Source organism: Somniosus microcephalus, chromosome 3 (assembly GCF_052327205.1).
Source record: "Somniosus microcephalus isolate GS21.2 chromosome 3, FLI_Smic_1.0, whole genome shotgun sequence".
Taxonomy (NCBI): domain Eukaryota; kingdom Metazoa; phylum Chordata; class Chondrichthyes; order Squaliformes; family Somniosidae; genus Somniosus; species Somniosus microcephalus.
In genome coordinates this window covers 270473188-270485360 of record NC_140989.1, presented here as the reverse complement: position 1 = coordinate 270485360, position 12173 = coordinate 270473188, and the positions used below count along the sequence as shown (strand labels likewise).

Sequence of the window (12173 nt, the reverse complement as noted above, 5' to 3'; positions counted from 1 at the left end):
AGAGGAGGCTTGATGCAAATTGTTAAACTGCTCTATTTTACACACAAATGATCATAGAGAACACAAGCCAACAGGGATCCCACTTCCTTCACTCAATCTCAATTCCCTCCTCGAGAAAAATAATAAACCACACCCCCTGTCCTTTTCATGGGCTGACTTACTTGCCTTTGGCATTACCTTTCTTTCCAGGCAACTTCTAGCTGCAAAACTGACCTCCTGCATTTCAGATTCCAGTGCTAGGCCCAGGCTTGTACCTTACAGTCTCTTGTTTAAAATATGACTGACTACAAAAGAATCTCTTTTCTCTAAGCTCAGGGTATTCACAGAGAATGGAAGTGGGGGGCCTTTGGCGCCTTCCTTATTCAGGGATTCACCAATATGCCTGTCAACCAAACCGACTACTCACTTTCCCACAAGTACCTTCTTAGTAGACACCTTATGCTAGATTCGCATAAATAAAATTATCCCTAACATAATAGGTGTAGTTGTTTTGGTTTAGTGGTAGCACTCTTGCCTTTGAGTCAGAAGTTTTGGGTTCAAGCCCCACTCTGAAGAATTGAGCACAGAATATAATCCAACATTTCAGTGGAATACTGAAGGAGTGCTGCACTGTTGAAGGTGCCATCTTTCAGGTAGGTTATTAAACAGAGGCCTCATCTGCCCCCTCAGGTGGATGTAAAATATCTCATGGCACTATTGAAGAGCAAAGGAGGTTTCCCTGTTTCCTGGCCAACATATAGCTCTGAATCAACACCAGTGAAAACATATTAGGTTACTTATCTCACTGCTGTTTGCGGGACCTTGCTGTGTGAGAATTGGTGGCTATCTTTCCCCAAAATTGCAAGTAACCCCACATCAAAAGTACTTCACTGGCTGTCAATTTCTTTGAGATGTCCTGAGGATGTGAAAGGCACATTATAAATGCAAGTTCCTTCTTTGTCTTTGTTTGGCCAGAGATGGAATAAAAGATTGCTTAATGTTCCCCAGCTTTTGTAGACAATAGGTATAGATGCCCAACACATCAAACCTCCGCTTCATGTGCTGCCGCCTGTGGTTTTCTTTTTAATCCAATTTGTTTTAAAACACAACCCTTGAACATAACTCATTTGCCAATCCTCGCCATGAAAAGAAAATTGATCAAGAGTCCCAAAATGTGTCAGGATGCTAGAATTTGCCTCTGCACCCCTTGAATATAAGCGGTTTGTTCTCCTGATTGCTATATGATGATTCCTGTGTGCATGAAGTACAATGATGTTCACATTAAGAACGGACATATGGAAAAGATACGAGAGCATATCCCCCACCTATAGCCCATCAGTGCCTTTGGAGGGTTAGGGGGCGGGAAGAAAATGTGAATTACTATTTAGTCTACTGATGCAGGAGAAATATATCTTCAGAGAGAAGTTGCCATCTAAAATGTGTCCTAGGTTGTTTGCCAAGAATTTATTCCATGCAGAAAGAACTGTTCTCCTCAAAAGTTTACAAAAAGCAAATAAATATTGTAATGAGTGAGCTGGATGTGTGCCTCTATGGTGCAGTACTTCACTTGGAAAGAAACAACAGTAGTCTTGTTCCCTTCCCACAACCAAATACTATTAGGAAACTGCACTCCTAAGTTTTTGTAGAAAATATGAATCCCTTTTTAACCTTCCTCGACTCTCCCAACAGTTCAGTAGGTAAATGCACCATAGGGTGCTGTAGTGAGTCACGTAGACCAGAAAAATCATGACTTTAATCCCAGTTTGCACAGAGTTAGCCACACCAGTGGGGCTAGTACAATTAGCCTCAATGCTCCTTGTCTAGGGAAAGAGGGGGTGGGCAGCCCATTATCTTTCCTACAAGTGAGTGTAGATTTTAGCTACGTAGATGATCACATTAGGGTATGATATTCCACAATGTTGAATACTTTGCCAACATTCACTGTTCAGAAATGCAGAATGACCTTCTGAAGAAGGTACTGAAGGGTTACTGACAGCTGTGGAATTAAGTCACGGCATAAGTCAGCACCTTTGGGAAATGAGGAGCGATAACGGGGGAAAAAAGCATTTTCTCCAGTTTTCCTAGTGACCTGTAGGATAAATGCATGGCACGGCACTGAGCAGGAAGACACCAAGTTTTATGCTGATTGTTAAATAGCCTGCTGACAATATCATACCCAAGTTTAATCATGTCCTCATCAAACATTCATCAGTAAACACAAGCAGGAACTCTGGTTGATATATTCCCTTGCTTAGCCCAAGATGCTGAAGCCATTATAGAACCTCACTCACTCAGCTGAGCAGCTAGCCCAGGACAAACCAAGAATTGGACCTGGTCCATGTGACTCAGTAACACACCATGTGTGTATTTATCAATGAATCACTGGGAGCCTCAATACAAATTTTTAAAATCTGAAATTATTCACTTCAGTCAGTGCAAGTGGTATTGCACAGCAATGACATTGGGATGGAATGCCAAGCTTACTACCATCTAAGGTTATAGCAATCTACCCTACATACTCCAGCACAATACTAGCAAAGCCATTTTTATGGTATAAATCCCATTTCAGGCAAAAAAAACTCTTCAGCTCCAATACCTGCATTTAAATCCAACCCAGAATAGTAGGATGCAAGTCTCCTCTATTTGTAGGGGTCCTATGTGAAATGAGTTTGATGTGCCACAAACTCAAAAAAGGTAACTGATGTAGGAAATGGAAGTATTATACTGGCAAAGGAGAGGGAGGGGTGAGGGGCAAGGGCTGAGTATAAAAGTGAGTGAGTCTCCTGATGAGGAAAAGCAGTGAGTAGCTTTACTGAAGGGGATAGAGGTAGAGGAGCAATAAATCTCCAAGGACTCCAAGTCCTAATCACTACTGGCCTACTGAAAAGCACACATGTACTATCAGGACAGGACAGGGGTGGCGGGGGAAGAATTGGATGGACAGGAAAACTAAACTACACCTATCCCGGAAGTAATATTCTATATCGAGTGCATTCCCCAGTATTGACATCTCATCTTGATGTGTACAAAGAAACATCAATTTTTCCATCTGCAGATGGATGTTTTTTTTCCTCTCACTTACTGATGCTTGTCCTGAAATTCTAATGCCTGAGGAATGCAACCTGTTTATCAGTAATTACACCTGCTGCCAAGTTATTATTCCCCAATTAAACAATGGTCCTGTGTGACTGCACACCAGAGCTCTCCTGTTCGAACAGCAACATGCACATGTGCGACAGCAGCACATAAGGCTCCATTGCCTCGAGGGTAAAGCAGGCAGGTACAAATGCCACGTGTCAGGTCTCCCCTGCCTCTGGGAGCAGCATGCACACGTGACTAATATACACCAACACGTCGCCAAATCCAGGAGCAGGACTCAAATATTTACATAGTGTCAGTTTAATTACTTCTATTCGTTTACAGCAGTTCTTCTCGTGTCCTCAGAAATATAATTGCAAGCGCATCCTGTTCTTCAATGCAGCACTGTCAGGGGGAAGATATGGCTGCTAATAGAGGAAGGAAGCAGGAGTTTCAGTATGAATTGGTAAGTACTTTCACATTTAAAAAAAAGTACTTAAACTATCTTTGCATAGATATTGTAAGGGAGTCCAAACCTTTAGAGCAGAGGACTATATCAATGTGCCACAACTACAGTTGACTACTGATAATTCTAAATCATTTTTTGCATTCATTTATCCAATAATTTGAATTGAATAATGTAAATAACCACAAAATGGGAATTTAGTGCTTGTGAATTTTCAAATGTTTTGAATTAAATAGCTTTGAATCTTCCATGTGACTCGAGCATTTAAACAAAATACTTCCAAAAATAAATATATATATATATTATATTTTTTAAAAATCACAGAATGAGCGTGTTGGCAACACTGTTTATACTGTTCATCGACATATTAAAAAAACACCTATACACAAAAGCTGGCTGGTTGCCTGCTCCTCATTTAGTTTTTTGGCTGTTTGGTGTTCCTCTGTCTCTCTATCCTGGCTTCAGCTAATGCTCTGCACTGGCCAGCCTGGTTTGGCCTGTTTCACCATGGTCTGCTTTCCTCTGCTGCCAGACCTGAGCTGCTCCACCACCATCTGATATCTACTCAGACCAGTCTAGTCTGCTCCAACACTGCTTGTCCCTGCTGCTTTCTGCGCAGTCTTCTCCACTACTCTGATGATCTCCTGCTTCATGATCTCCACCACTGTCTGCTACAGTGAATGCTGCCTCTGCATCTGGACCTTCTCCTCTGGGATCTCAAATGCCATTCACACTCTGAAGTTAGTATTTCTTTTCCTGTTGGTTCTGGCACTTTGAGTTTCCTGGGCTCGGAGTGTTAACCCCTCGCTTCTGTGAGGAGGATCAACCCCAAACTTGGGGGGAATCAAGGTTCGCTGCTTTAGGAGACTCAACACGCCGGTCAGTCTATTACCACTTTCCCAGTAATACACAAAGTCAGAAACTGTAAAATAAGTAAAGTTTTATTCCGGTAACCGGTACTGGACTTCACTCCGAGAAACCCTTTGTGTTTGCACACAAGGAAGTCCCCTCTAGAGTGCGCCCTTAGACTCACGGGGCTACAATATTTATACATTTTCATAAACTGCAAGTCATCATGAGAATACAGAAAACTAGGCGATCACACGCTGCACAAGTCATTTGTTTCTTTAGAGTTCTGTTTAAAATTCACTTTTGCTTTCAACAAAATTCGACCATGAGACTGTCTCCAACAGTTATCTAAACATTCTGTTCCTGTCCTTTCTTATCTATGTGTACTGCATTCCCACAGTCCTGCATCAGTTTTTTACATTTAAACTAGTCACTGCATGTCAAGTAGTCCATCATGCTTTGCAAATCATTGGTAAGGCAGTATGGGATTAATCCAGCTTAACAGGAGGATGGGTAAAGCAAGTTCCCTGATTGATTGAAAAAGGCTTTTACAATCCACCAGATCCAAGAGGTTGATGCCAACAGCAAAAGAAACATACTCATACAAGGGTGTAAAAAGAAAATAACTGGCCTGGGGCTTGAAAGGGAGATTGTGAGCTGTATCTGGTGCACAGGCTGTTTTTGGACATCCCTGGACTATTGGATTCAGACACTGCACAATATAGTACTAAGCCACACAGGTCAGAAGCTTCAATCCTGATCTGTGCCAAGTTAACTTGCATTTATACAGCACCTTTAACATAGTAAAACATTCTAAAGTACTCACAGGGGCAAAGAAGGAGACATTAGGACGGTGACCAAGAGCTTGGCCAAATAGGTAGGTTTTAAGGAGGGTCTTAAAAAGGAGAGGCGGAGGGGGAAGAGGTTTAGGAAGAGAAGTCCAGAGCTTAGGGCCTAGATGGCTATGTCCTAGACACTCCTCCTCAGCAGCAGAGCTAGGAAAAAGAAAAATGATCCCACTTCTGGTTGCCATCCAATGACCCCTGCTGGAAATCACTTACTGTCTTGACTCATACATGAACCAAGTCCTTTGGGCAAGATGCTGAAGGGCTGCTGTTGCCCATGGAACAGTAGCCCAGCAAGAGTCCCTCGCTGTTACCTCATCAAAAAACTCAATCAAGTTGAACATACTGATACCGACAGCTTCCTACAGTATCAAAGTGTTGTAAAAAATTAGGCACGGTTCAGCGTAATTTAAAAGAAACGTCCCAATTACAACACGGAGAAATTTTAGGATAAAATCCTTCTGCACTTTACCCTTTTTATGCATTTCCAGGTCAACCTTAAGCTGCATTTTGCTGAATCACTTGTGGCAGTTATATATAAAAAAATTTAAAACATGCATGTAGATTGCAGAAATGATCAGTTACTGCAAGCAAGGTGGTACAATTGAAAAGGAGAAAGGAAGCATTTAATAATCAAATACACCCATTGCACTTTTGTTCAGCATTTATGCTTTTCCAGGAAAAGCATAAGAATTACATCCAATACATATCATCTACAAACACTATATATAACCTAACAGCTTAACAGACCACAGTGAAATGTTAGACATAGGAACAGGAGGCCATTTAGCCCCGCGGGCCTGTTCCACCATTCAGTTAGATCATGGCTGATCTGCGACCTAACTCCATATACCCACCTTTGCCCCATATCCTTTAATACCTTTGGTTAACAAAAATCTATCAATCTCAGATTTAAAATTAATTGACCTAGCATCAATTGCCATTTGCAGACGAGAGTTCCAAACTTCTACCACCCTTTGTGTGTAGAAGTGTCTCCTAATTTCACTCCTGAAAGGCCTCGCTCTAATTTTTTAGACTATGCCCCCTAGTCCTAGACTTACCAACTAACGGAAATAGTTTCTCTCTATGTACCCTATCTGTTCCCCTTAATATCCTGAAAACTGATCAAATCACCCCTTAACCTTCTAAATTCTAGGGAATACAACCCTAATTTGTGCAATCTCTCCTCGTAACTTAATCCTTGAAGTCCAGGTAAACCTACGTTGCACGCCCTCCAAGGCCAATATATCCGCCCTAAAGTGTGGTGCCCAGAACTGCTCATAGTACTCCAGGTGTGGTCTAACCAGGACTTTGTATAGCTTCTACCCCCTTGTATTGTAGTCCTCTATATATATATAAAGGCCAGCATTCCGTTAGCCTTTTTGATTGTTTTCTGTACCTGTTCATGACATTTTAATGATCTATGTACCCCCAAGTCTCTTTGTATCTCCACTGTTTTTAGCTTTTCACCATTTAGAAAGTACCCTGTTCTATCTTTTTTATGTGCAAAGTGGATGACCTCACATTTGCCTATATTGAAATCCATTTGTCACAGTTTTGCCCATTTGCTTAATCTATCAATATCTCTTTGTAATTTTATGCTTCCATCTACACTGCCTACAATACCGCCTATCTTTGTGTCATCGGCAAATTTGGATATGTGGCATTCTATCCCATCATCCAAGTCGTTAATAAATATTGTGAATAGTTGAGCTCCCAACACAGATCCTTGCGGGACACCACTAGTCACATCCTGCCAATTAGAGTATCTGCCCATTATCCCTACTCTGTCTCCTGCCGCTCAGCCAATTTCCTCACCAGGTAAATCATTTGCCCTCAATTTCATGGGCTTCAACCTTAGTTAACAGTTTCTTAGGAACATTAGTTAACAGTCTCTTATGTGGAACTTTATCAAATGCCTTCTGGAAGTCCATATAAATAACATCCATAGACAATCCCCTGTCCACTACTTTAGTCACCTCTTCAAAAAACTCAATCAAGTTCATCAGGCATGACCTACCCTTTACAAATCCATGCTGGCTCTCTCTGGTCAGCTGAAAATTTTCAAGGTGTTCAGTCACCCTATCCTCAATTATAGACTTTTGTAATTTCCCCGACAACAGATGTTAGGCTAACTGGTCTATAATACTCTGGTTTCCCTCTCTCACCATTGTTCAGACGATAAATAAATTTGCTCTCAATTTAGTGGGTGGAGCAGAGGAACAATTACAGAACCGATTATCTACTTCACTGATTTAGAGCAATTCCATGGTAATTTCAATGAACTGCAGTAATAGCTAGTTGTGTGCATCAGCTATAGATTGCTAAATCTATTGAAAAGTAAAACTATAAAGATATGTCTGGCCTTTAAAAGGATTCTATATACAATATAGACTCATTCCAAAAACACTACTCCTCCCACCCATTTACACTTATTTGCACCAGCTAAGCAGGAGGGAAGTCATCTCCTCTCAAGCCTTTGCCAACATCACTCCAAATGATGTTTGGGCGAGTTTCTATGTGTGAGCCACGATAGGGAGTCTTACCAGACTATTCAACCATGGGGACATCATAGCTGAACCTGGAGTCACTCATTCCACATCTATATGCATGCACTTTCAAGTGAGAATTACCAGAAACAGGAGCTGGAACACTTGCTGACTTTCTTCTTCCTTAGTCTATAGGCCAAATGCTGGGTCACTCTGGCAGAGATCTAACTCAGTAAGGACAATGGATTGAACCAGAACTATGCCGGGTGATGTATTTACCAATTAGCATATTGGGCAGTTGGATGGCTGCTTCTAACACGAAGTCTTTACACTATTAGAGCTCAGTATAATCAGGATCAGTTTGGATTTAAAAACAGCACAAGTAACAATAATCACAAAGTAAGGCAACTGCCTAGTGATCATTTATCTAAGTGACCATTCTTCACGTGAGCTTAGCCAATGTCACCCTGATGGAAGGTGGAGGATTGGGGAGGGGGGGGGGGGGGGGGGGGGGGCGTTCATTCTTGCCCATCTGCAGCCTGACCCCATTTCTCAGGAGGGGTACAGCAGAAGCTCACTCTCGATATCTACTACTGTATCTGACTCAGATGGGACCCACTGACCAGAGGCATAATTACCCCAATTGATTTCAAATAACTTTTGAAAAGAAGTTAAAATTGAAAATAGATTGGCATAGAAACATTTCAAAGCATAATTTTAGATGGCTGGTAAGTGTTCTCAGAAGCATTCCTGTGTCAGAGTCCAACTCTGTTCAATAAGTAGAACCAGACATCAGTTCCCAGCCTATAGGTTGTGACCCTGCTCCCGTGATTAAAACCTGTCCTTCTGTAGTCTTTGACCCAGCCTTTTGACAGTTTCCTTTAAGTAATAGTTAAAAGTTTTTGGCACATACTATGAGGAAAAATTGTTTTAAAATTGATGAAAACTAGTTGTTCTCCCATGGTATTGGGCAGGAGACCTCAAGTTCATTCAGTCTCCACTTCAGTCAAGCCTTACTGCAGCTTCTGGCACACTCAATCTTCAGACGGGATCAGTCTCCATTTCCCATTGCTTTGCTAGGCTGCAGAGCATTTGGGTGGAGGAGTGAGGTGCCCGAACTGGAAGGTGATTGTGCAACCCGATTAGTTGCGAGACTCACAACTACATCACCGCAAGCATGCACTCAAAAATACAGTCACAAGATTTTTAATAATGATGTAGATGGAATCTTTCAATTCTATTAAATCCCTAAATGATAAATCAGGGTTTCAATTCCTGGCCTTTGTTGTTATTAATCTTTGTATGACACCAAGGGATTTTTCCCCCCTATATTTCTAAATAGAATTTTTAAATAAATTATCCCTACTTCTAACTGTGGATGAACTATTACGAGGAAATAAAAATTTGAAATAATTTAAAAACTTCACTCCTCAGTCATGGATCATTTGTTATTACTTGAGGAAAAACCACAAGAAAAATCTCAGCTTTCGTTATTCACTAATGGTTCTCTCCACACATTACTCTGTATTCACTAACAGCTCCCATCGCACATGTTGTTCTTTTCACTAACAGCTGTCAGTACACACATTTTCTCTCTATTCACTAACAGCTCTCGTTACATACGCTGCTCTCTTTCCTCTTGTACTCCAAGTTGTACATGCTGCGAGTTCTCTATCCATAAGTGGATTGCTTCTACTGGAGGCAGAGTTGCAGCTCACTCAGTGCTCCCCACCGTCACATTGGGCACAGAGCCCTGGCTGGTGCATCAATGAGAGAAACAGTTGCAACCTGCTCAAGTTTGGAAGGTCTTGTTGGAGGGGGAAAAAAAACTTGCATTTATATAGTGCCTTTCATGTCTCCAGGACATCCCAAAATGCTTCACAGCAAATGAATTACTTTTTGAAGTGGTCATTTATTATATAGGCAAACATGGCAGCCAATTTGTGCACAGTGAAGTTCCACAAAGAGCAAATGAGTTAAATGACCAGTTAATCCATCCTAGTGTTGGTGTAAGAGAGAGATAAACGTTGGCCAGGACACTGGGGAGAACTCAACTCCCCTATGCTATGAATAACAGATGCAAAAAGAGCAATGCCACCTGAACAGGTTGTCAGGATCTGTGTTTAACATCTCACTAAAGCCCCCTGACAATGCAGCAGTCTGTTAGGAGACATGGGTGGAAAAGGGTTAATTGGCAAGTATTGAACAGCAGAAGTTGTACAAGAGAATTTAATGTATTTACCTTCTCTACTGAAAAGTTAAAGTGGGCCTCCCAAGGCAGATAACACCTACATGTTTACTGGCTGGCACGAGCTTAATTAAAATAGTCCGGTGACCTTGCAAAAGGCAGATAACGAGTGGAAAGTGGAAAGCAAAATCTGAGATGTTTGAGAAATAGTCATCGTCACCCATGTCAATCAATAGAAGTATTGTAAGTTTACCCATTACTGGTGTATGCTGTAGTTTAGAGGTGTAAGCTACACATGAACAAAGCATGATTAAGTCATGCTGAGCCTGCCAGACAATGACATTTTGATAAGAGACCTATAAGCAGTTAAAAGTATATAAACCAGTGAATTGTAATGGGAATTTGGATTTGAAGGTTCAAATACTGAGCTCAGAATTGTAATGCATTGAATCCCACAATCAGGTGTGGTTATAAGTATTATATTAAGTGTATGCTTAAGTACTATTGCATGTACCACACACTTAATAAATCTGTGAATTCATGACCTTAAAGCAGCAGGTTCTTGATGAACAGATAAACATCTGCATCATAAATAATTGTACCCTCTCCCTCAGTGTTGTACTGAAACGCACATATCTAAGCTGACAAGTCCTGGAGTGGGGCTTGAACCCCTAACCTCTTGACTCAGAGGCAAGAATACTACCACTGAGCAAATAATCATTGAACACCTGTATCGGTATGGAAGTTACTTTTGCACAAGTAAGAGTCCATGTTCAGTCAGCCCAATCTGGATGGCTGTAACTGAACATTCCAGCCCACTTTAACCAGTGCTCCTATCTGAAGCTATTGCTCATTCCAGCGGCAGATTTTGTCGCATGTGGCTGTCTGTATATAATTCGGTCCATTGATTACATCATGATATTTCAGGATTGTTTTAATCAGAAATTAACTGCGATTCTGTTTAATTTTCTGCGAAAATGGGTTTTCGGTTTTGTGAGAAGTCCTGACAAAGATGAGAACTGTTGAACTAGAATAACAGATTTTTTGGCAGCTTAAAGACACTCTATTTTGAGTTTCAGAGTGTGTCTGGTGTTTTCAAGTATCAACAATAACAGTGGAGTAAATACTGGAATGCATCCAAAGCTGTCAAACTCCGAAATTCTCGAAGAAATTGGGCGAATTCCACAGCGACTGCAAACGAAACGCTAAAAGCGCATTTCTGAAAGTAAATTACCACAAATCGCAGGGGGCGAAATCTGATTTTAGTTGCAGGCAAAATTCGCACACGAACTCCCCGCACCCATCCTCTGTTTATAATGCTACATTTATATATTATTGTATATATACACACACACAAACAAACTCGTCTTTAATACAATCTCACTAGTGTTTCAATCCGTTTCCTCTAACGGTCTTGTGGTGGGACTCAGTCCGGGTCCTGGGTTTCCCCCCTGGGGATGGGCTGTGAAAAGCTCCCCGTTGACTGAATGCGAGGCCTGGCCGGGCCGAGAGACAGGGCCTGACGGGCCAGAGGAGAAAGCAAGCTCCGGGTACTTGATTGGATGGAGGGCGGAGCAGCAAATGTCGCGCAGCGTAACTCCAGCTTTACCCGAGACAGAGGCCAAACTGAGAAAGCAGAGCCCAGGGTTGAGGCCCGGGTTCATTCCCCCCACTCCAGGAACAAGTTGCAACAATGGAACAAGCAGTGACTATAGAGACCGCCGAGTGACTGTAACATTGTTGCATTCGAACCGTCTGTTGCTCTGTAACAATCTCTCGGCCGCTGCTACAATGTTTCACCCCCGACAAGCGAGAGCCGCTGCGTCTCCACGCCGAGTCCTTGCACTCGGCCCGCGTAAGAAAAGGATGCAAGCTGGCCCCCTTACCCGGTCTCTTGTCGCTTTCGGCTGGTTCTTCACCAGGCTACGGCCTGTCTTTACCTCCACGGTTGAGACTCGATGACAGATTCCCGGTCCCACCTAAAGCAGGCTGGACCCGCACCTAGAGGAACAGCACCAGTAGCCATTCAGAAACGGCGGGCCGCTCAATCGCGCGGAGTGACGGCCTCTGTAGCCAATCAGAAGCAGCGGCCAGGGTGGGCGGCGGCCACGGCCGCCTGTCAGTCACGGTGGCTCAGCCAGTGAGAAGGGAAGGTGGGCGGGCCTCAGCAGGCGGAGCTGTCACTCATCCGCCGCACTCACGATGACTCGGCATCAATTGAAGAATTGTTTTGTCATAGTAAAAGCTCCGCTGGGGTTCCACGCATCGCGTTTGTTGTG

General features: G+C 42.4%; 1 protein-coding gene across 2 annotated transcripts in view; it reads right to left on the bottom strand.

The window, feature by feature from the left end:
- LOC147121930 (kelch-like ECH-associated protein 1) overlaps positions 1-11938 on the bottom strand; it is a 40113-nt gene extending 28175 nt beyond the window's left edge. The window contains exons 1-2 of one of the 2 annotated variants that reach the window (XM_085982496.1): positions 11781-11938; positions 3387-3485 (exon numbers count right to left, since the gene is read on the bottom strand). The gene's annotated coding sequence lies outside the window, so the exon portion shown is untranslated. The remainder of the gene's footprint in view (positions 1-3386; positions 3486-11780) is intronic. The other variant, XM_085982495.1, reaches the window with a different exon arrangement.
- Between the last annotated feature and the right edge of the window lie 235 nt (positions 11939-12173).